The sequence below is a fragment of the Triticum aestivum genome, chromosome 1B (genome assembly GCF_018294505.1).
Source record: "Triticum aestivum cultivar Chinese Spring chromosome 1B, IWGSC CS RefSeq v2.1, whole genome shotgun sequence".
NCBI classification, from domain to species: Eukaryota; Viridiplantae; Streptophyta; class Magnoliopsida; order Poales; family Poaceae; genus Triticum; species Triticum aestivum.
The window spans coordinates 640,677,821-640,703,558 of record NC_057795.1 but is presented as its reverse complement, the minus strand read 5'-3'; the positions used below and the strand labels follow the sequence as shown (position 1 = coordinate 640,703,558).

Here is a 25,738-nt window from a genome sequence, read left to right as displayed (position 1 = left end):
TGTGGTGCAACCCGTTGGAGACGGTAAGCCCTGCAACACCAGAATGCCGTCATCGTCATCCTCGAACCACCACGAGCTTTGTCTGCTTCTTCCTCTTCGTCCGGTGCCATCCTCTGGAGACGGGGTGCACAGCAGCGACGGGATTGAGCTCATCCTCGTCTTCGGCCACCGTCACCTCTCTGCCGCCATCACTGCGTCCTCTTCCTCAACATCGGGTCGCCGCCATCCACCTCGTCGATCTGCTGCTCCGGTGCCTCCCCGACCCTTCCCTGAGCCTGCCTCGCTCGACTAAAGGGCCGTATGAGCTCTCTTCCCTTCCCTCTCTCTCCTGTGCGAATCCATGTCGGGAAATCAGCTCCACTCGCGTTTGCCCGCACCTCACCACCGAAAATGCTCACCGCTCGTCGTAGTACCTGGGACCATCGCGACCTATTTGTAACACCCCTGGTGTCATGCTACAGTAATCCCCTGTTAATGGTGCCATGTCATCATGATACTGTTGCTAATCTTCACTTGATCCAAATCACAATTCAAATTCAAATCCAATCTAAAGTCAAAAATTTATATTTGTCAGACATGAAAACTAAAATGTTCGTCATGTGGCAAATAATCATTTGTTAATATTGGTGGTGAACCAACATTTTTGCTAGGTGTTTAAATGGACTAAACCAATTAAATAAGTGGCTAAAACAATAGATTAAATGGCTTTTTAATTTCTAAAAAATTGCAACCTTTTCAATTGCCTCACAATCTTTTTGTGGCAGTGCGCAATAATTATTTGAAATTGTTGTGGCCAGTGGCATAATTTTGCAAAGTCATTTGTGGCTAAAAAAGGGAAAATCTGCTGGAAAGGGGAAAACAAAAGGAAAAGGAAACAACCCCCCTCTTCCTGGGCCCTAGCCACCCGAACCAGCCGACCCATCCCAGCTGGCCCACCTCCCCAGGTTGCCGTCCTCCTTTTTCATCCGACCGAGTGTCCTCCCGCCCGTCCCTGCCGAACCCGGTGCCATGCCCCGTACGTGATAACCCACAAGTGTAGGGGATCGCAACAGCTTTCGAGGGTGAAGTACAACCCAAATTTATTGATTCGACACAAGGGGAGCCAAAGAATATTCTTGAATATTAGCAGTTGAGTTGTCAATTCAACCACACCTGGATAACTTAGTATCTGCAATAAAGTATTTAGTAGCAAGAGTGGTATGATAGTAATGGTAACAGTAGCAACAGAAAAGATAAATGTTTTTGGGTTTTTGTAGTAGTTGTAACAGTAGCAACGGAAAAGTAAATAAGCGAAGAACAATATGTGAAAAGCTCGTAGGCAATGGATCAGTGATGGATGATTATGCCTGATGCGATTCCTCATGCAATAGTTATAACATAGGGTGACACAGAACTAGCTCCAATTCATCAATGTAATGTAGGCATGTATTCCGTAAATAGTCATACGTGCTTATGGAAAAGAACTTACATGACATCTTTTGTCCTACCCTCCTGTGGCAGCGGGGTCCTAGTGGAAACTAAGGGATATTAAGGCCTCCTTTTAATAGAGAATTGGACCAAAGCATTAACACATAGTGAATACATGAACTCCTCAAACTACGGTCATCACCGAGAATTATCCCGATTATTGTCACTTCAGGGTTGTCGAATCATAACACATAATAGGTGACTATAGACTTGCCAGATAGGATCAAGAACACACATATATTCATGAAAACATAATAGGTTCAGATCTGAAATCATGGCACTCGGGCCCTAGTGACAAGCATTAAGCATAGCAAAGTCATAGCAACATCAGTCTCAGAACATAGTGGATACTAGGGATCAAACCCTAACAAAACTAACTTGATTACATTGTAAACCTCATCAAACCCATCACCGTCCAGCAAGCCTACGATGGAATTACTCACGCACGGCGGTGAGCATCATGAAATTGGTGATGGAGGATGGTTGATGATGACAACGACGATGAATCCCCCTCTCCGGAGCCCCGAACGGACTCCAGATCAGCACTCTCGAGAGAGATTAGGGCTTGGCGGTGGCTTCGTGTCTTGAAACATGATGAAACTTTCTCCCTGATTTTTTTCTCCCCGAGACGGTATATATGGAGGTGGAGTTGAGGTCGGAGGAGGTCCGGGGGGGCCACGAGATAGGAGGGCGTGCCCGTAGGGGGGGCGTGCCCCCTGTCTCGTGGACAGCCTATGGGCCCCCTGGGCTTGATTCTTTCGCCCAAAATTCTTATTTATTCTGAAAAGTGCCTCCGTGGATTTCCAGGACATTCCGAGAACTTTTCTTTTCTACACATAAAACAACATCATGGTAGTTCTGTTGAAAATAGCATCAGTCCGGGTTAGTTTCATTCAAATCATGCAAGTTAGAGTCCAAAACAAGGGCAAAAGTGGTTGGAAAAGTAGATACGTTGAAGACGTATCTACTCCCCCAAGCTTAAACCTTTGCTTGTCCTCAAGAAATTCAGTTGACAAACTGAAAGTGATAAAGAAAAACTTTTACAAACTCTGTTTGCTCTTGTTGTTGTAAACATGAAAAGCCAGCATTCATGTTTCAGCAAATATTATGAACTAACCATACTCACAATAACACATAGGTCTCACAGTTACTCATATCCATAGCATAATCAGCTAGCGAGTCATAATAATAAAACTCGGATGACAACACTTTCTCAAAATAATCATAACATGATATAACAAATTGGTATCTCACTAGCCCTTTCTAAGACCGCAAAACATAAATGCAGAGCACCTTTAAAGATCAAGGACTGACTAAACATTGTAATTCATGGTAAAAGAGATTCAGTCAAGTCATACCCAATATAAACCAATAATAATGAATGCAAATGATAGTGTGCTCAACAGCGGGTGCTTTTTAATAAGAAGGATGATGACTCAACATAAAAGTAAATAGATAGGCCCCTCACAGAGGGAAGCAGGGATTTGTAGAGGTGCCAGAGCTCGATTTTAAAATAGAGATTGAATAACATTTTGAGCGGCATACTTTCGTTGTCAACGCAACAACTATGAGATGGCTGTATCTTCCATACTACATGCATTATAGGCAGTTCCCAAACAGAATTGTAAAGGTTTATACTCCCCCAACCACCAACAAGCATCAATCCATGGCTTGCTCGAAGCAACGAGTGCCTCCAACATACAACAACCCTGGGGGAGTTTTGTTTAATTATTTTGATTTGCTTTGATCTTTTTGGATCAAGGGACTGGGCATTCCGGTTACCGGCCCTTTCTCGTGAATGAGGAGCGGAGTCCACTCCTCTGAGAATAACCCACCTAGCATGGAAGATATAGGCAGCCCTAGTTGAAACATGAGCTGCTCGAGCATACAAAACAGAATTTCATTTGAAGGTTTGGAGTTTGGCACATACAAATTTACTTGGAACGGCAGGTAGATACCGCACATAGGAAGGTATCGTGGACTCATATGGAACAACTTTGGGGTTTAAAGAGTTTGGATGCACAAGCAGTATTCCCGCTTAGTACAGGTGAAGGCTAGCAAAATACTGGGAAGCGACCAACTGAGAGAGCAACAACAGTCGTAAGCATGCATTAAAATTGATTCACACCGGATACAAGCATGAGTAGGATATAATCTACCATGAACATAAATATCATGAAGGCTACGTTGATTTGATTCAACTACATGCGTGAACATGTGCCAAGTCGAGTCACTCAGTTCATTCAAAGGAGGATACCATCCCATCATATCACATCACAATCATTCTAATAGCATGTTGGCACGCAAGGTAAACCATTATAACTCATAGCTAATCAAGCATGGCACAAGAAACTATAATCTCTAAGTGTCATTGCAAATATGTTTATTTCATAATAGCTGACTCAGGAACGATGAATCATCATATTTACAAAAACAAGAGAGGTCGAGTTCATACCAGCTTTTCTCATCCCAATAAGTCCATCATATATCATCATTATTGCCTTTCACTTGCACGACCGAATGAAGTGTATAATAATAAGAGTGCACGTGCATTGGACTAAGCTGGAATCTACAAGCATTCAACTCAAGAGAGAAGACAAGTAATATGGGCTCTAAATATAAATAATCAATCATGCATATGAGATCCACTAAACATTTTCAATATGGTCTTCTCGACCCCCAGAAGAAAGAAAAGAAAATAAAAGTGTTTACACGGGAAAGCTCCCAACAAGTAAAAGAAGAACGAAAAATCTTTTTGGGTTTTAATTTTAATTTCTACTACAAGCAAGGAAATTAAACTAACTAAATTTTTTTGTTTTTCTTAAGGTTTATCAAACACACAAGAAGAAAACTAGAAAAAGGAATTTAAACTACCATGGATAATACAATGAAACAGTATGAGCACCGACGAATAGTGTGTGAACATGAATGTAGAGTCAGTGAGAAATACGTACTCCCCCAAGCTTAGGCTTTTGGCCTAAGTTGGTTTAATACCAAGGACCGCCGCTGCTCTCTCCGGTGTAAGGAGAGGTATAATCAGGATAATACTGTCTGGTCATCTCTGGATCCCACTGGACAGATGATGCGCGATAAGGGTCCAATCCAGGTTCCGGTTCAAGTTCAGGTTCAGGTTCTGGAGTAAAAGCTTGAGCTAGATGATTGTTCACCGCCTCCGGTGTAACGAGAAATTTTTCTGCAAGAAAATCAAACAACAGAGGCACAGGCAAAATAATAATCTCAAAGTGTTTCTTATTGAATCTAAGTTTATACAAGAGCATCCTATCTCCGTTGTCAACAATTAACTTATGTGCTATCATGCTCTTGTAATCTAGAATGTGAGGAGGCAATATTGTCTCCTTTTCCTCATGGTGCCTAATGGGTATCTGAAAATGTCTAGCAAGACGTGCGGCATAAATACCTCCAAATATGGGGCCTTTTGTACGATTCAGGGCTAGCCGTTTAGCAACAACGGCTCCCATATGAAAAATATTGTCTCCAAGCAAAGCATGTTGAAGCATGATAATATCAGGAACACTCAAGTTTCCACTATTCCCACGACCAATTAAACATCTACTAGCAAATATGGTAAAGTAGCATAAAACATGAAAGTGTATGCTAGATACTTTTGCTTCGGAACCCTTCTTTGGCTCCTCTACAGTGATAATATCAACAAAGCCAGCCACATCTTCACGATGGGGTTCCTCTAGTTCTCCCTCATAAGGTATCCTACATACCGTGCAAAAATGACGTAAAGATATTTCTTTGAACTCGTCATATAAATGAAATGATACTGCAGGCGGTGACTTCTTAGGATAATAATAAAAGTTTTGCACGAAAGTATTGGTAAGTAAGAGATACTGATCGATTTGGTCGTTCATGAAACCGGTGAGGCCTGCAGTCTCGATTAAAGCATAAAAGTATTCATGAATTCCGGCTTCCTTCAAGAAATCCTCACATGGCCATTCACATGACCGTACTTCCGCTAAGCGAGGAAGATTATACTTGGGTTTTTCCTTCTCTTTGTCTTGTTTTTCCTTAGAGCTTTAGCTAGAAGAGCCCTTAAAGAACCTCCTTAACATTTTCTGAAAAATTCTGAAATTTTAGTAACTTCAAAATAAAAGTGCATAAAACTAAACAAGATTGATAGCAACTACTCCTACCAGTGCCTAGAGCCTATATCATGCATTGGAATTGCTTGGGACCTCAAAAATTTAACATGCAAGCTCAAGAACAGGGTCACCAAGGCAGCAAGGATTTGCAATGAATAAAGCACTAGAACAAAAACTAATTGGACCAATGAGGAGTCACATACCAAGCAACAATCTCCCAAAGCAGTTTTGAGAATGAAGCTTTGAGCTAAGAGATCGAAAATCGTAGCAAAACGAGCTAGAACTCGGGCTTGAGCTGGATGGGGATTTTTTCGGGTAGAAGATGAAGTCTGTGGGTGCTGGCATAAGTGGAGGGGAGTCACCAGGGGCCCACGAGACAGGGGGGGCGCCCTCCTCTCTCGTGGCCTGGTGCTTGGCCCTCCTGTAGTGTTTTTAGTGCCTAAAATCCTCAAATATTCCAGAAAAAAACATACTAAATTTGCAGGGCATTTGGAGCACTTCTATTTTCGAACTATTTTTTATTGCACGGATAAATCAGAAAACAGACAGATAATACTATTTTTGCTTTATTTATTCTAAATAACAGAAAGTAAAAGGAGGGTACAGAAGGTTCTGCCTTCTAGTTTCATCCATCTCATGATCACCAAAATGAATCCACTAACAAGGTTGATCAAGTCTTGTTAACAAACTCATTCTGAATAACACGGAACCGGAGAAATTTTGAATAACACTAAGTTACCTCAATGGGGATATGAAAATCCCCAACAATAAGAATATCATACTTTTTCTTGACAGTAGGAAGAGGAAATAAAAAACCTCCAAAAATGATAGTTGGAACTTTTTCAATAGAATTGATGCTATGAACTTGAGATTGTTTCCTCGGAAAGTGTACCGTATGCTCATTACCATTAACATGAAAAGTGGCATTGCCTTTGTTGCAATCAATAACAGCCCCTGCAGTATTAAGAAAAGGTCTACCAAGGATAATAGACATACTATCGTCCTCGGGAATATCAAGAATAACAAAGTCCGTTAAAATAGTGACATTTGCAACCACAACAGGCACATCCTCAGTTGATTTATCAGCCATTTGCAAAGATATTTCAGTAGGCGTCAACTTATTCAATTCAAGTCTACGATATAAAGAGAGAGGCATAACACTAACACCGGCTCCAAGATCACATAAAGCAGTTCTAACATAATTTCTTTTAATAGAGCATGGTATAGTTGGTACACCCGGATCTCCAAGTTTCTTTGGTATTCCGCCCTTAAAAGTGTAATTAGCAAGCATGGTGGAAATTTCAGCTTTCGGTATCTTTCTTTTATTTGTGATGATATCCTTCATATATTTAGCATAAGGATTTGCTTTAAGCATATCAGTTAAGCGCATACATAAGAAAATAGGTCTAATCATTTCAGCAAAGCGCTCAAAATCCTCATCATCCTTTGACTTGGATGGTTTAGGAGGAAAGGGCATGGGTTTCTGAACCCATGGTTCTCTTTCTTTACCGTGCTTCCTAGCAACAAAATCTCTCTTATTATAACGTTGATTCTTTGATTGTGGGTTATCAAGATCATCATCAGGTTCAGTCTCTACATCATTGTCTTTGCTAGGTTGAGCATCAACATGAACATTATCATTAACATTATCACTAGGTTCATGTTCATCACCTGATTGCATTTCAGCATCAGAAATAGAAATATCATTAGGATTCTCAGGTGTTTCCACATTAGGTTCACTAGAAGTTTGCAAAGTCCTATCATTCTTCTTTTTCTTCTTCCTCTTTGAAGAAATAGGAACATCTAGATTATTTCTCTGAGAATCTTGTTCGATTCTCTTAGGGTGGCCTTCAGGATACAAAGGTTCCTGAGTCATTCTACCAGTTCTAGTAGCCACTCTAACAGCAAAGCCATTTTTATTATTCAATTCATCAAGCAAATCATTTTGAGCTTTGAGTACTTGCTCATCTTGAGTAGCAACCATAGAAGCATATTTGCTAACGCGGTGAAGTTCATCTTTAACTCTAGCCAGATTATCACCTACGCGTCCTATCTCGAAAGCATTATTCTTTAACTCTCTACCAACATAAGCATTAAAACTTTCTTGTCTAGCCATAAAGTCATCAAATTCATCTAAGCATGGGCTATGAAATTTAGTAGAGGGTATTTCAACTTTATCATATCTATAGAGAGAATTTACCTTCAATACCTGTGTCGGGTTATCAAGACAATGTAGTTCTTCAGGCGGTATATTCATACCATGTATTTCTTCAATAGGAGGTAAATTCTTGACATCTAAAGCTTTAATACCTTTTTCTTTCATTGATTTCTTTGCCTCTTGCATATCTTCAGGACTGAGAAATAAAACACCTCTCTTCTTCGGAGTGGGTTTAGGAATAGGCTCAGGAGTTGGCTCAATTGGTTTAGGAATTTCTTCAGAAACTAGCTCAGGAAGAGTCCAATTATTTTCATTAGTCAACATATTATTCAATAGTATTTCAGCTTCGTCGACTGTTCTTTCCTGAAAACATAACCAGCACAACTATCCAAGTGGTCCTTGGAAGCATCGATTAGTCCATTATAAAAGATATCAAGTATTTCATTTTTTTAAGATGATAATCAGGCAAAGCATAAAGCAACCGGAGAAGCCTGCCCCAAGCTTGTGGGAGACTCTCTTCTTTGATTTGCACAAAATTATATATTTCCCGCAAGGCAGCTTGTTTCTTATGAGCAGGGAAATATTTAGCAGAGAAATAATAAATCATATCCTGGGGACTACACACACAACCAGGAGCAAGAGAATTATACCAAGTCTTAGCATCACCCTTTAATGAGAACGGAAATATCTTAAGGATATATAAATAGCGAGACTTCTCATCATGAGTAAATAGAGTGGCTATATCATTCAACTTGGTAAGATGTGCCACAATAGTTTCAGATTCAAGGCCATAAAAAGTATCAGATTCAACTAAAGTAATAATATCAGGATCATCAGAGAATTCATAATCCTTATCAGTAACACAGATAGGTGAAGTAGAAAAAGTAGGATCGAGTTTCATTCTAGCATTAAGAGACTGCTGCTTCCATTTAGCTAATAATTTCTTAAGATCAGATCTATCATTGCAAGCAAGAATAGCTTCAGCAGCTTCTTTGTTCATAACATAACCCTTAGGAACAACAAGTAAAACGTAATCATTGGGGGAACGTTCATCATCACTATCATCAATAGCATCTTCAATATTTTCATTCCCTCTAACTCTAGCAAGTTGTTCATCTAAAAATTCGCCTAATGGCAAAGTAGTATCACGCACAGAAGTAGTTTCATCATAAGTATCATGCAAAGCAGAAGTGACATCATCGATAACATGCGACATATCAGAATTCATAGTAGTAGCAGGTTTAGGTGTCACAAGCCTACTAATAACGGAAGGAGAATCTAGTGCAGAGCTAGATGGCAGTTCCTTACCTCCCCTCATAGTTGAGGGCAAAATCTTGGTCTTAGCGTCTTTCAAGTTCTTCATAGTGATCAACAGATATAAATCCCACGTGACTCAGAGAATAGAGCTATGCTCCCCGGCAACGGCGCCAGAAATTGGTCTTGATAAACCACAAGTGTAGGGGATCGCAATAGCTTTCGAGGGTGAAGTACAACCCAAATTTATTGATTCGACACAAGGGGAGCCAAAGAATATTCTTGAGTATTAGCAGTTGAGTTTTCAATTCAACCACGCCTGGATAACTTAGTATCTGCAGTAAAGTATTTAGTAGCAAGAGTGGTATGATAGTAATGGTAACAGTAGCAACAGAAAAGATAAATGTTTTTGGGTTTTTGTAGTAGTTGTAACGGTAGCAACGGAAAAGTAAATAAGCGAAGAACAATATGTGAAAAGCTCGTAGGCAATGGATCAGTGATGGATGATTATGCCGGATGCGATTCCTCATGCAATAGTTATAACATAGGGTGACACGGAACTAGCTCCAATTCATCAATGTAATGTAGGCATGTATTTCGTAAATAGTCATACGTGCTTATGGAAAAGAACTTGCATGACATCTTTTGTCCTACCCTCCCGTGGCAGCGGGGTCCTAGTGGAAACTAAGGGATATTAAGGCCTTTTTTAATAGAGAACCGGACCAAAGCATTAACACATAGTGAATACATGAACTCCTCAAACTACGGTCATCACCGAGAAGTATCCCGATTATTGTCACTTCGGGGTTGTCGGATCATAACACATAATAGGTGACTATAGACTTGCAAGATAGGATCAAGAACACACATATATTCATGAAAACATAATAGGTTCAGATCTGAAATCATGGCACTCGGGCCCTAGTGACAAGCATTAAGCATAGCAAAGTCATAGCAACATCAATCTCAGAACATAGTGGATACTAGGGATCAAACCCTAACAAAACTAACTTGATTACATGGTAAATCTCATCCAACCCATCACCGTCTAGCAAGCATACGATGGACAAATAGTAACGAGCAAAAAGTAAATAAAGTAAATAAAGTGCAGCAAGGTGGCCCAATCCTTTGTGTAGTAAAGGATAAGCCTGGACAAATTCTAATAATGTGGAAAGAGCTCCCGAGGACACATTGGGAATTATCGTCAAGCTAGTTTTCATCACGTTCATAAGACTCGCGTTTGGTACTTTGATAATTTGATATGTGGGTGGACCGGCACTTGGGTACTGACTAACATGGACAAGCATCCCACTTATGATTAACCCCTATTGCAAGCATCTGCAACTACAAAAAAGGAGTATTAAGGTAAACCTAACCACAACATTAAACATATGGGTCCATATCAACCCCTAACGAAGCAATGCATAAACTAGGGTTTAAGCTTCTGTCACTCTAGCAACCCATCATCTACTTATTACTTCCCTATGCCTTCCTCTAGGTCCAAATAATGGTGAAGTGTCATGTAGTCGACGTTCACATAACACCACTAGAGGAGAGACAACATACATCTCATCAAAATATCGAACGAATACCAAATTCACATGACTACTAATAGCAAGACTTCACCCATGTCCTCAGGAACAAACGTAACTACTCACAAAGCATATTCATGTTCATAATTAGAGGGGTAATAATGTTCATAAAGGAACTGAACATATGATCTTCCACCAAGTAAACCAATTAGCATCAACTACAAGGAGTAATCAACACTACTAGCAACCCACAGATACCAATTTGTGGTTTTGATACAAGATTGGATATAAGAGATGAAGTAGGGTTTTGAGATGAGATGGTGCTGGTGAAGATGTTGATGGAGATTGACCCCCCCCCCCGATGAGAGGATCGTTGGTGATGACGTTGGTGATGATTTCCCCTCCCGGAGGGAAGTGTCCCCGGCAGAATAGCTCCGCCACAGCCCTAGATTGATTCCGCCAAGGTTCCGCCTCGTGGCGGCGGAGTTTCGCCCCGTAAGCTTGCCCACAATTTTTTCCAGGGGAAACCCTTCATATAGCAGAAGATGGACGCCGGAGGCCCACCAGGGGTCCCAGGAGATAGGGGGCCGTGCCCTATAGGGGGGCGTGCCCCCTGTCTCCTGGACAGGGTGTGCACCTCCTGGCCTATTTCTTTCGCTCATAAATTCTTAATAAATCAAAAAAGTTGTTTCGTGGAGTTTCAAGACTTTTGGAGTTGTGCAGAATAGGTTTCCAACGTTTGCTCCTTTTCCAGCCAAAATTCCAGTTACCGGCATTCCCCCTCTTCATGGTAAACCTTGTAACATAAGAGAGAATGGCCAAAAGTATTGAGATATAATGTGTAATAACAGCCCATAATGCAATAAATATTGATATAAAAGCATGATGCAAAATGGACGTATCAACTCCCACTCCTCCAAGTCCACGAACGCGTGAGCCGACTCCTCCTCGAAGTCTGCCACCTCCTCCAAGTACACGAACGCGTGAGGCCACTCCTCCTGTTTCAAGTCCGGCACAGCGTCAGGCCACTCCTCCTGCTCCAACTCAGCCACGTCGTCAGCCATCTCCGCCGTCTCAGCAATCACCAAAGAGACACGCCACAGCTATGGTGCGTAGCGGTACGAGTCGAGGTAGTACAGAAAGTATAGGCGGAGACAAGTGATATAAATATGGTCCAAGCCTCGCTCCTCTTCCTCATAGGCCTTACGACATGACCTAGGAGAAAAACATAGCCATAGTGCAGGCCCAAGTGGAGGCCCATTTTGGACCGAAACCGGCACCGTCGCCAAGGGAGAAAGTGCGTGAGAAAGTTATTGACCACTTTATTCATATGGCAAGAAAACCAGATCCCAAGCCTGTTGACTCAGACTATGAGCGCAAATCAGGAAGCTACATCGAGCACGGCTACAGAAGGAAGTGAGCTCGAGCTCGAGCCAACAAGCAACTGTCAAAAAATGCGGGGAAACCGTTCCCCAGCTGGGAGAACAGGCGGCCCAATCGATCCCCCCGCTTGTTGTGCCAACAACACATGAGAGTACACGCGCCCGATATTATTGTGGGAAAACCATTAACATTTCACAGCTGGGCAATTGTAAGACCCCAGGTTTCATGCTAAAGTAATCCCCTGTTAATGGTGCCATGTCATCATGATACTGTTGCTAATCTTAACTTGATCCAAATCACAATTCAAATTCAAATCCAATCTAAAGTCAAAAATTCATATTTGTCAGACATGAAAACTAAAATGTTCATCATGTGGCAAATAATCATTTGTTAATATTGGTGGTGAACCAACATTTTTGCTAGGTGTTTAAATGGACTAAACAAATTAAAGAAGTGGCTAAAACAATAGATTAAATGGCTTTTTAATTTATAAAAAATGCAACCTTACCAATTGCCTCACAATCTTTTCGTGGCAGTGCGCAATAATTATTTGAAATTGTTTTGGCCAGTGGCATAATTTTGCAAAGTCATTTGTGGCTAAAAAAAGGGCAAAGCTGCTGGGAAGGGGAAAAATAAAAGGAAAAGGAAACAACCCCCCTCTTCCTGGGCCCTAGCCACCCGAACCAGCCGACCCATCCCAGCTGTCCCACCTCCCCCGGTTGCCCTCCTCCTCTGTTCATCCGACCGAGTGATCTCCCGCCCGTCCCCGCCGAACTCGGTGCCGTGCCCCGTACGCCACACCGGCAGGGAGGGATAAGGATGACACGCCCCGACCCCTCGATCCCATCCCCCTCCCACTCGCTCACCACTCCCCTCGCTCTCTCCGCCTCTCCCCTCCTCCAGATCCGCCTCTCGCCAACGCGCCCATTGCCGCCACCGCCCACCGTGGACACGACCATGGTGCCCTCCGCGCGGCCTCCCCGTGTCTGTCCGCCTCACCGCAGACCGCCTCGTCCCCTGGTGCAACCCGTTGGAGACGGGAAGCCCTGCAACACCAGAACGCCGCCATCGTCATCCTCAAACCACCACGAGCTTCGTCTACTTCTTCCTCTTCGTCCGGTGCCATCCTCTGGAGACGGGGTGCACAGCAGCGACGGGATTGAGCTCATCCTCGTCTTTGGCCACCGTCACCTCTCCGCCGCCATCACCGCGTCCTCTTCCTCAACATCGGGTCGCCTCCATCCACCTCGTCGATCTGCTGCTCCGGTGCCTCCCCGACCCTTCCCTGAGCCCGCCTCGCTCGACTAAAGGGCCGTATGATCTCTCTTCCCTTCCCTCTCTCTCATGTGCGAATCCATGTCCGGAAATCAGCTCCACTCGCGTTTGCCCGCACCTCACCACCGAAAATACTCACTGCTCGTCGTAGTACCTGGGACCACTGTGACCTATTTGTAACACCCCTAGTGTCATGCTACAGTAATCCCATGTTAATGGTGCCATGTCATCATGATACTGTTGCTAATCTTCACTTGATCCAAATCACAATTCAAATTCAAATCCAATCTAAAATGAAAAATTCATATTTGTCAGACATGAAAACTAAAATGTTCATCATGTGGCAAATAATCATTTGTTAATATTGGTGGTGAACCAACATTTTTGCTAGGTGTTTAAATGGGCTAAACCAATTAAATAAGTGGCTAAAACAATAGATTAAATGGCTTTTTAATTTATAAAAATCGCAACCTTTTCAATTGCCTCACAATCTTTTCATGGCAGTGCGCAATAATTATTTGAAATTGTTGTGGCCAGTGGCATAATTTTGCAAAGTCATTTGTGGCTAAAAAAGGGCAAAGCTGCTGGAACGGGGAAAACAAAAGGAAAAGGAAACAACCCCCCTCTTCCTGGGCCCTAGCCACCCGAACCAGCCGACCCATCCCAGCTGGCCCACCTCCCTCGGTTGCCCTCCTCCTCTGTTCATCCGACCGAGTGTCCTCCCGCCCGTCCCTGCCGAACCCGGTGCCATGCCCCGTACGTGATAACCCACAAGTGTAGGGGACCGCAACAACTTTCGAGGGTGAAGTACAACCCAAATTTATTGATTCGACACAAGGGGAGCCAAAGAATATTCTTGAGTATTAGCAGTCGAGTTGTCAATTCAACCACACATGGATAACTTAGTATCTGCACTAAAGTATTTAGTAGCAAGAGTGGTATGATAGTAATGGTAATAGTAGCAACAGAAAAGATAAATGTTTTTGGGGTTTTGTAGTAGTTGTAACAGTAGCAACAGAAAAGTAAATAAGCGAAGAACAATATGTGGAAAGCTCGTAGGCAATGGATCGGTGATGGATGATTATGCCGGATGCGATTCCTCATGCAATAGTTATAACATAGGGTGACACAGAACTAGCTCCAATTCATCAATGTAATGTAGGCATGTATTCCGTAAATAGTCATACATGCTTATGGAAAAGAACTTGCATGACATCTTTTGTCCTACCCTCCCGTGGCAGTGGGGTCCTAGTGGAAACTAAGGGATATTAAGGCCTCCTTTTAATAGAGAACCGGACCAAAGCATTACCACATAGTGAATACATGAACTCCTGAAATTATGGTCATCACCGAGAAGTATCCCGATTATTGTCACTTCGGGGTTGTCGGATCATAACACATAATAGGTGACTATAGACTTGCAAGATAGGATCAAGAACACACATATATTCATGAAAACATAATAGGTTCAAATCTGAAATCATGGCACTCGGGCCCTAGTGACAAGCATTAAGCATAGCAAAGTCATAGCAACATCAATCTCAGAACATAGTGGATACTAGGGATCAAACCCTAACAAAACTAACTTGATTACATGGTAAATATCATCAAACCCATCACCGTCCAGCAAGCTTACGATGGAATTTCTCACGCACGGTGGTGAGCATCATGAAATTGGTGATGGAGGATGGTTGATGATGACGACGGCTATGAATCCCCCTCTCCGGAGCCCCGAACGGACTCCGGATCAGCCCTCCCGAGAGAGATTAGGGCTTGCCGGCGGCTCCGTGTCGTGAAACGCGATGAAACTTTCTCCCTGATTTTTTTCTCCCAGAGATGGTATATATGGAGTTGGAGTTGTGGTCGGAGGAGGTCCGCGGGGCCCACGAGATAGGAGGGCGCGCCCCTAGGGGGGGCGCCCCCTGTCTCATGGACAGCCCGTGGGCCCCCGGCCTTGATTCTTTCGCCAAAAATTCTTATTTATTTTGAAAAGTGCCTCCGTGGATTTCCAGGACATTCCGAGAACTTTTATTTTCTACACATAAAACAACATCTTGGTAGTTCTGCTGAAAACAGCATCAGTCCGGGTTAGTTTCATTCAAATCATGCAAGTTAGAGTCCAAAACAAGGGTAAAAGTGTTTGGAGAAGTAGATACGTTGAAGATGTATCAGTACGCCACACCGACAGGGAGGGATAAGGACACCACGCCCCGACCCCTCGATCCCATCCCCCTCCCACTCACTCACCACTCCCCTCGCTCTCTCCGCCTCTCCCCTCCTGCAGATCTGCCTCTCGCCGACGCACCCATTGCCGCTACCGCTCGCCGTGGACAAGTTCATACCAGAGACGACTGCATGTAGGAAGCCCCCTTTCCAACTCCTTGGCCGAAGTTGAGTCTAGTCACTTGAAAATTTTACTAACATGTCTATGTGTCTTACGGACCCACGTCGCCATTGGGTGGTATTAGGATCTTTTATTCCTCGTCTATACTCTGGGACTCTAATCTCTCATCTATTCGGGTTAATCATTTTACTAACTCTAACATTAGGCTCTCTTACCCACTTCCTCCCGGAGAGCCCCGACATTATCGATGATCGCTTGCTTCGCCAGAAGATTCTGAGATACTCCTCGATGTTTCTCGAGACAGTGTGTCAACTGCCTTACAGTTCCTGACCATCGATAATCCCTGTGAATAACATCCTTGCCGCTTGCATCTTCATCCTCGGTTGCTCCTGTTATTTCAAGATACCCCTAGTACTCTCCGTTGTTCCGAGAATCCTTTATGCCTTTTGCTTTGCAGCTTCTTTTCGCACTACAGATAATTCACTTAACAGGGGTTCGTTCGTCCCCAGTTGTTCATTTTCTTTCCAAAATACCTGAAAAGGCTATCTGATCTTTCAAAATCCTCTGTATCCTATTTCTCTTGATTCTCCTTGCCTGCTTGCATTAGGATTAATTCCATATGTCTAGCAATATTCTTTAGAATTCCTTGTGATTGTCATTTTGTTCCTATGGATTCAGGGTGTGTGCGAATACTCGCAATCATCAATTAATCTTTGGAAATTTTCTTTCCAGCTCAGACATCCTTCCAGATATGAGCTGGTTCTTGCCCAATCCAGATTTGATCAAGTACACCTCTAAGTCTATTCAACTTACTCATCTTTTGATCAGAGCCTCTGCTTCTGATCCACCGTCTTGAAATCATAATTGCCTTTGTACCCAAGCATCGAATCATTCAGACGTTTCTATAAGCCGATGCCTTTGCATCCCCTTCTTTATCTGATTGATTACCGATACCCACATCAGGTCTGTTATGGGTCATCAGATCCTTTGTTGGATTATCATCCAATAGTGTCCTTCATATTCAAAGAAACTCATGAAGTTCTTTCCCAGATACATAATGCCTTTGGTAATTGTATCCTCTCCTTTTGTCAACCATGCTCTGCTTTCGAGTTTGTGTTGTTTACTTCTAAAGTTTGTGGAATAGGTTCCTAAGATGCCCCTATGGGTTGAACCGATGCCTCCCATAATCTGTTTGAACCCGAGAGTTTTAACGAGTCTTACTCTTCTGGTGTTTAGCCAGATAACATTTCTACACTACAACTTCGTCAAAAGCGAGAAGTAAATGAGAGGTTATGCATTGGAGAAGTGGGAGTCGACCTTGAACTTTGTGTTCATGCCCATAGACATGATGTAGATCTTATCATGGAAGCTTCTTGTAAAAATAATTACCCCCTTGGTATAAGTTCATCTTATATCTGGGATTTGGTTTTCTGTAATTGTGGTTCTGGCCATATTGATATTCTTTGATTCCTTTTCTCGGACAAGTTAAAGCACTTGTCTTCTGCAGACCAATGCATCTACGCAACCTCTATTTTGATCTTCCTACAAGTATTACCCTCCAGTATCTCGAGAATATCAAAGAAATATGTTGCTTCCTATGAGTCTTCATCTAGTATTGCTTCTCATCAAATTCAGATTTCCCCCGAGATCTAAGTTATTAATCACTCGAGGACACCGATAAGTGAATCAGTTGAATCGATTCCGCACTCTGATTCTATAACTCTATGTAATTTTCATTGCTTACGAGTTTAATAATCCTTCAGGTCATTCCTAGCCTAGCCGGCTATGTCATTATCGTGCTAAATTTTAACTGTGCTACCTGGTCCTTTCTTCCCGAAGCACAATTTTCGACGATGAGCTAAGCTTATGTCGATCTTCCTCGTCATATTCGCCTTGAACAACAAGCTTGATTTCGATTTTGTGTCGTACTCGTGGTTCTAATAACCTTTCGCTTCATCATTCCTTTGACTTGATGTCGTCGCCGATTGATTACATCTTCATGAAATCTCTTGACAAATGTGTCGTGATCATCATCAACATTCTGAGCTCTTCCAGGATATCACTCGAATTCATGATGAGAAATACCATCCGTTCCCCTCGATGATTTGGGTTATCATTGACTACATTCTTGCCTTCCCCCTAACACAATTTTGTTCATATCATTTTGGCATTACATCCTTTTGACATGTCGATGGATTGCTGCTGAACCCATCGGCCACATCCTCATCTTTCAATGGTGAAATTGTACGAACTATTCTAGCAGTTCCCGCAGGATCCTTTGTGTTTCCGAAGTCTGACTTTTACTTGATGACCATGGCAATGCTATCCCGAAGCATGTATGTGGTACCCCGTTCATCAACAAGAACATTGGGAGCACAGTGCTAAATTTTTCTTGATCAATTATCCAAACACTGTTGTATGGGTAACGTCATGAATTTCCTCTCCCCTTACCTAAATGGTTATACTTACTATCATGTCATGTATACCATACTCTTCTTGTCCTTGGGAAAATATATACCCCTGATATTTGGGTTTAAACACATTTCCCTTTCCAATGTTCTGGTTAATCTAATGATCACCTTTTCCTTTCCACTGTTTTGTTTATCCTTTCTTGTGAATTATGAGATCTAAGCAGTAATAGTTCCCTGCTTATGTAAACACCTCGGTGTACAATTTGGCAGTAAGACCCTGTTAGTATTGTTGATGACATTCCGGTAACCATCGATGCACGCGAACCTTGCCGATTGGTCCGCCTCGTTCAACAAGCAGGAATATGGTTCTCTTCGTCCCTCGCCCTTGGTACCAACGTGGTTGCCAACATAACTGACAGACTATCCTCCGACATAGCTTGCTATCATAACCGTGTAAAATGTCACCGCTCTTTCTACGTTTAACCCACATGGTGGGCCCATAACCCACAGTTCCACAGGATCAAAGCCTGACTCTCTTTTACAACCTTGATGCTGAAGTGTCTTATGCTCTTGGCTTTGTGTGTTATCACGAGCCACCTTCCAAGCGATGATCTATTCCCAATGCTCTGAACCCCTTTCTCTCACTCTGTTCAGGTATCAATCGTTTGTCCATTCGGTTGAAACTTCCTAATGTATCTTCATACTTTGCTCTCGATGTTTTATTAAGTTTCAACTCGAGAGATACCTCTGCCTCATTCCCTGAATTGTTCACGAGATAATTAACCCTATAAGGGTCAGTTCTCCCGGAGTTACTCTTTACTTCCCCACTTAAATCTCGGGACGAGATTTCTTGTAGTGGAGGAGATTTGTAACACCCCCGGTGTCATGCTACAGTAATCCCATGTTAATGGTGCCATGTCATCATGATACTGTTGCTAATCTTCACTTGATCCAAATCACAATTCAAATTCAAATCCAATCTAAAGTCAAAAATTCAGATTTGTGAGACATGAAAACTAAAATGTTCATCATGTGGCAAATAATCATTTGTTAATATTGGTGGTGAACCAACATTTTTGCTAGGTGTTTAAATGGACAAAACCAATTAAAGCACTGGCTAAAAAAATAGATTAAATGGCTTTTTAATTTATAAAAATTGCAACCTTTCCAACTGCCTCACAATCTTTTCGTGGCAGTGCGCAATAATTATTTGAAATTGTTTTGGCCAGTGGCATAATTTTGCAAAGTCATTTGTGGCTAAAAAAAGGGCAAAGCTGCTGGAAAGGGGAAAAACAAAAGGAAAAGGAAACAACCCCCCTCTTCCTGGGCCCTAGCCACCCGAACCAGCCGACCCATCCCAGCTGGCCCACCTCCCCCGGTTGCCCTCCTCCTCTGTTCATCCGACCGAGTGTCCTCCCGCCCATCCCCGCCAAACCCAGCGCCGCGCCCCGTACGCCACACCGACAGGGAGGGATCAGGACGCCATGCCCCGACCCCTCGATCCTATCCCCCTCCCACTCGCTCACCACTCCCCTCGCTCTCTCCGCCTCTCCCCTCCTCCAGATCCGCCTCTCGCCGACACGCCCATTGCCGCCACCGCTCGTCGTGGACACGACCATGGTGCCCTCCGCGTGGCCTCCCCGTGTCTGTCCGCCTCGCCGCGGACCGCCTCGTCCCGTGGTGCAACCCGTTGGAGACGGGCAGCCTTGCAACACCAGAACACCGTCATCGTCATCCTCGAACCACCACGAGCTCCGTCTGCTTCTTCCTCTTCGTCTGATGCCATCATCTAGAGACGGGGTGCACAACAGCGACGGGATCGAGCTCATCTTCGTCTTCGGCCACCGTCACCTCTCCGTCGCTGTCACCGAGTCCTCTTCCTCAACCTCGGGTCGCCGTCGTCCACCTTGTCGATCTGCTGCTCCGGTGCCTCCCCGACCTTTCCCCGAGCCCTCCTCGCTCGACTATAGGGCCCTGTGAGCTCTCTTGCTTTCTCTCTCTCTCTCTCTCCTGTGCTAATCCATGTCCAGAACTCAGCTCTGCTCGCGTTCGCCCGCACCTCACCACCGAAGCGCTCACCGCTCGTCGTAGTACCTGCGACCACCGTGACCTAGGCCATGCTCGCGCGTGCCCACAGCTTGCCCTCCGCTCGGCTGCCCGTCCGCCCAGTTCGTGCCCCTGCACGCCCTTGGCCGCACCCACGCGCGCAGCTGTTGCCGTCCCTCGCGCCCGTGGGCCGCGCCCAGCCCCTCCTTCCCTCGCTGCTGCCTCCGGGGCCCAGGCGCGCCCACACGCCCGTGCCCGTCCAGGCGGGCGCCCACGCCCGCATCCCCTGTTAGCCCGTCACTCGCTAAGCCCCCCCGACTAACTGACCAAGGGGGCCCACTTCCCCTTTATTTTTAAAAATAGGTTTTAAAAGTAATATTTAATAACTTAATTAGTTCATTAATTAATTAATAAGTTAATTAACTTAATTAGCTCTGTTTAATTAGCTTAATTACATAACTAGTCTAAATAAACTGATTAGGTTAGCTATTGTGTATATGACAGGGGGGCCCACGCATTGTTGACTAGTCAAACGTTGACTGGTCAACTAGAACCCCCTGGCCCACCTATCAGCCACTGGATACACTTTTGTGTACCCTGTGCTGGGTGTCCCTAGCTTTTTATCACTTATTTTCGAATTAATAACTATTTCAGAATATTGTTTAAATCTTTAGAAATTCGTAGAAAATAAACCGTAACTCGGATGAAAAAGTTTCTACATGAAAGTTGCTCAGAATTTCGAGACAAATCCGGATACGCGGTCTGTTTGTATGCCACATGTCCCTAGCATAGAGATGATGCAACCTTTCCCCTCCGGTTCATCTGTCTGGCAGACGTCCGGAACTGGGAAAACCTTCCCGATTGAATTCCCCCTTCACCTATATCATGTAGCCATATGTTAGGTCACACCCGGCACAACTTATTGCCACGTTATGCTTTGTGATCCTATGTGTGCTTCATATTTACTGTTTCTTCCCCCTCTTCTCTCCGGTAGACCCCAAGACCGATGTTGCCCCTGTGATCGACTACGTCGACGATGACCCCTCCTTGCCAGAGCAACCAGGCAAGCCCCCCCTTTGATCATCCCGATATCGCCCTTTTCCTTTCTCTCATGCTTGCATTAGATTTTGCTACTGTTATTGTTTGCTCCTATTCTGATGCATAGCCTACTTTTGTAACCTGCTTATTGTTACCATTACCTACTTATCCTAAACTGCTTAGTATAGGTTGGTTAGTGATCCATCAGTGACCCCCACCTTGTCCTTGTTGCCCCTGCTTCTTCATCGAAGACCCGATCAACGGGATCGAAGACCAGGCCCCGGCACCACACATCACTTTCCCCTTAATTGCTCGACACTACTGGGTTACTATTGAGTGCCGAGGGTGAGACCTCATCGGCACTTCCGATGTTAACCCTGTAGTGTAGCTATTCGGTCGTGGTCATCGAGGGTGATTCTGCCTTAACCACTTCATATACGGCTATGTAGTGCAACCCCTCAAGTGTGAACCTCGAGGGTGGATCCTCTTACATTCACCTTGATGATTACATTGAGTGGAATTCACCGGGGGTGATTCCTCGGGTTTTCCCCTTGACGTTTGGACACACGGATACTTGGACTTTACAACTGTTAATTGGAAAGGTGGGTCGACTCTGAGGGGTACCCACAAGTGATGTGGAGACGGGTTGACCTGGAGGGTACCCGAGAGTTGAATACGAGGCGTGGCCGGGCATTCTTAGCCCTTGCCGCAAGTCCTCGAGATGGGGCGACGGGGTCACATCTTTCGTGAGTCTCTGCTCGTGATCGCACTATCAACACACTAACGGTTTGGATATTTGATCCGAGGGGCCTCTGGCCTGATAGCACTAACCATCACGTGGGCATAGTATGGGCGTTCTGCGTCGTATGCATCAGCCGAAGCTTAATAGACGTCAGCAACTGAGCGGCGCGCGCCGGGCTGGACTGGTAAGCACCTGCCTTTTTAAGGGGGTAGCTAGGTCTGCTCACCGGCCGCCCTCGCAACGTGCAGGAGTTCCCGGGGAGATGGCCCATAACCCTGGGGGCATAGGTTTAGTCCGGCGTGCTGACCTCTCTATTTAGCCTAGGTCGGGTTGCAGCGTATTGTTTGGCCAAGGCCGGGCATGACCCAGGAAAGTGTGTCCGGCTGGAGCTAATCGAGCATGGTGGGTAAGTTGGTGCACCCCTGCAGGGAAGAAACCATCTATCGATAGCCTGTCCTACGGCAACGGACACTTGGAGTTGTATCCCGATCGATACAACTTGAAATGGATACTTGTGATGAGAAATGGATAGTATGGCTCTGGGATTGCTTTCTCGCAGGGAGTCGAGAAAGGATCTCTGGCCGAGGTTGATAACACCACTACTACTTTACTTCATGCTACTCTACTCCCTCCTGTTTGCTGCAAGATGGTGGTTTCCAGAAGATGCTAGTCTTCGATAGGACTAGGCCTTCTCTCTATTCTGGCATTTCTGTAGCCCAGTCCACATATACAGCCCCTCTTTGATAATGTTGCTTATGTAGTGTAGATCCTTGCTTGCGAGTACTTTGGATGAGTACTCACAGTTGCTTTGCTCCCCCTTTTTCCCATTTGTTCTTCTTTCCGGTTGATGCAACCAGATGTCGGAGCCCAGGATCCAGACACCACCTTTGACGACGACTGCTACTACCACGAGGGTTCCTACTACTACGTGAAGACCGCCAACGACCAGGAGTAGTTAGGAGGCTCCCAAGCAGGAGGCCTTGCCTTTTCGATCGTAGATGCTTTTGTGCTAGCCTTCTTAAGGCAAACTTGTCTAACCTATGTCTGTACTCAGATATTGTTGCTTCAGCTGACTCTTGTGTATTCAAGCTTATGTATTCGAGCCCTCGAGGCCCCTGGCTTGTAATATGAAGCTTGTATTATTTTAATTTGTGTATAGAGTTGTGTTGTGATATCTTCCCGTGCGTCCTTGATCTTGATCGTACACATTTGCGTGTATGATTAGTGTATGATTCAATCGAGGGCGTCACGGCAATGTGGTAATAACCGAGGAGCATATAATGTAGGCTGAAATGCTCAAGATCACTGTTGGACAACTCCTCGAAATTGATCCCATGTCTCCGTTTAGAGAGGAGGAAATAAAACGGAAATATGTCCGGGGCCAACCTTTGGTCGATCCAGACAAGGTCAAGAACCTCCCAACGAGAATGTATGAATTGCATCAATGGTACATGAACATTACCAAGATTTCCAATCGAGTGTCCCTCATGGTGAATGTCAAGGAGGAGCATTACTTCCATGAGAAAGCTCTGTCCGTTGAGTATTCAGAACTATTTCAGTTATACAATCAAGACGCACTCGACAAATCTATCATCAGTTGTTATTGTATGTAAGTGATTTCTTTCTGTAATTTAAGTCTCAAGCTAGCTGTAGTGATCATTTTGATCAATCATTACATGTAATTATCCTCACTATATTCTTTTCTGTGGTATTATATGCAGGATGAAGATGTATGAAATGAAAAAAGCTGGACGCTATGGCATTGGGTTCATTGACCCAATTACCATTGATGAGTACACATGGAATCTTCCAACTTATCGAGCAAGTTTAGAGGAAAGCATGCTAGAGTTCTTCAAGCGCCTCAATACCAATGAAGATATACTACTTCCTTACAACTTCCTGTGAGTCACACTGTCTTGTACTACAAATTCTATTTTTGCTTACTAGCTAGCTAGATGTTAATAATTAAGTGTATAGGGTTTACGGTAGTTGATTAGTGTTATGCACAGCTTAATTAAGACATGAAAACGTGTGCACATGCAGTTTCCACTGGATCTTGTTAGACATTAAAGTTGAGGAAGGAAAAGTTGAAGTACTGGACTCACTACTTAAAGAAGATAGTGACTACACCATCATGAAGGGGATAGACAACAGGCAATTTAAATCATTATTAACTATATCTCGGCCTATTTAGTTCATCATTTCCTGATATGAACTATTTAATAACCCCTTTATTAATTTTCTTTGCCGGCGGGCAGGGCTTGGGCAAAGTTCATTAAGGTGACTCCAGGCAAATGGGCAAAAAAGTTGTTTTGGTATCGACCAAAGGTAAGTAATTAAGTAGTACTAGCTACCTAGCTAGCTAGCTACCATCTCTTTAATTCTTGTTTCAATACCATTAATTAATAATCATGCTTGATTAATCATTATCTGATTCAATTCCATTCTCGTAAAGGCCCTGAAGCAGGTGCAGGGAAATGATCTGTGTGCATACTACGTTTGCGAGAACATTCGCATGATGGCGTCCGAAAGGAGCACATCTCAAAGACAGGACTGGGTACATTATTATCGATATCTAGTCACACAACTAATACACATGCATATTGATCTCCTTCTTAATAGTTCAGAGAGGTGCGGGATCAGCTCCTACCAACGGACCGTATACTAGAACTTCAAGAGGAAATAGCGGGATTTTTGCTCCACCAGGTCATAGATCCCAAAGGAGAATACAATTACCCGCTACCACCCCCATGAACCACTTGTCATCGTGCTCCGAAGGCACCAAGGCAACATGTAGGAGAAATTGTATATATATATATATACATGTGTATGTGTGAAAAATTAATGGTGTTGGTTGTGATATATATATATATATATATATATATATATATATATATATATATATATATATATATATATATATATATATATAGGAAAATGGGTTGATACTCCTAGGAGTATGTACTCCTTCCTTCGTCTGCAGCTGATTGTTGTCCACGTGTCCATTCCGCTATTGTGTCCACAAATGATTATAATAAATTAGTAACAACCCGATTCTTACGGCGCACTCACATCTTATCTTCCCATTCGCCTCATACATCCCAAACCGCAGCAGCCGGCTCCCCGACACGTCAGCAGCGAAACTGCGGCAGCCGCCGCCATCACTCCCCGGCGACTGATCCAAATTACAGCTTCATCGGCAACCGGATCGGAGAGCACGAGACCGGCCGGACTTGTGGTTTATACTATTGGAATAATAGGTCAGCGACTTTTCTTGGACGTTCCGTGCATGTTGATCCATGTCTGGATCGGTAGCATCTTCTCATCCATTAACCATAATTGTCTTGCTTTCTTCTACTGTAGATCTGAAAGAGGCGCATATGGTCCCGTCGTGGATCTGATTGCTTGCCGAGTTAATTTTTGTGGACGGCGGATTTTCTGGTGCTTTGTGGATGTCCCTCCCGGATGGAGGCTGGGTGTCTCAAGTAGAAGAATTGATTCATGTGCCTTGTGGCAGTCAATGATGTAGTGTTGCATCGTCGGTCTTTAGTGGACCCTTACGGTCCAACCGCTAGCGGCGCCCAGCTAGCCATAAACAGATCAACATATATCTTTAATTATTTTGGTTAGTGGGCATATGATGAAATGGATTCACAAATACTCTTTGGAAAGTAGTATATACCCAGCTGCTATTTTGTCTTTGATATAAAGTACTCCCTCTATAAACTAATATAAGAGTGTTTAGTGATCTCTAAACACCCTTATATTAGTTTACAGAGGGAGTAGTATATACCCAGCAAAAAGAAACAGTAGCTCTGGTTGCTAACTTGATCACCGTGTAGAAACCTTTGACTGAAGGATCAAGAACCGCACCTTGCTAGTATCTTCCTTTATGAGTTCATTATGGTATCAGTATATGAAATTGCCACTGGAATATTTTGAATGTAAATTTCCCTCTTGCTTTATTTTTCTACGAATA

At 43.7% G+C, this 25,738-nt stretch overlaps 1 long non-coding RNA gene across 1 annotated transcript; it reads left to right on the top strand.

The window, feature by feature from the left end:
- The first annotated feature begins 24,833 nt into the window (after window positions 1-24,833).
- LOC123098052 (uncharacterized) lies at window positions 24,834-25,449 on the top strand. Its single transcript, XR_006447627.1, has 2 exons — window positions 24,834-25,019; window positions 25,123-25,449. It is a non-coding gene; the product is annotated as an uncharacterized lncRNA (long non-coding RNA).
- The last annotated feature ends 289 nt before the right edge of the window (window positions 25,450-25,738 follow it).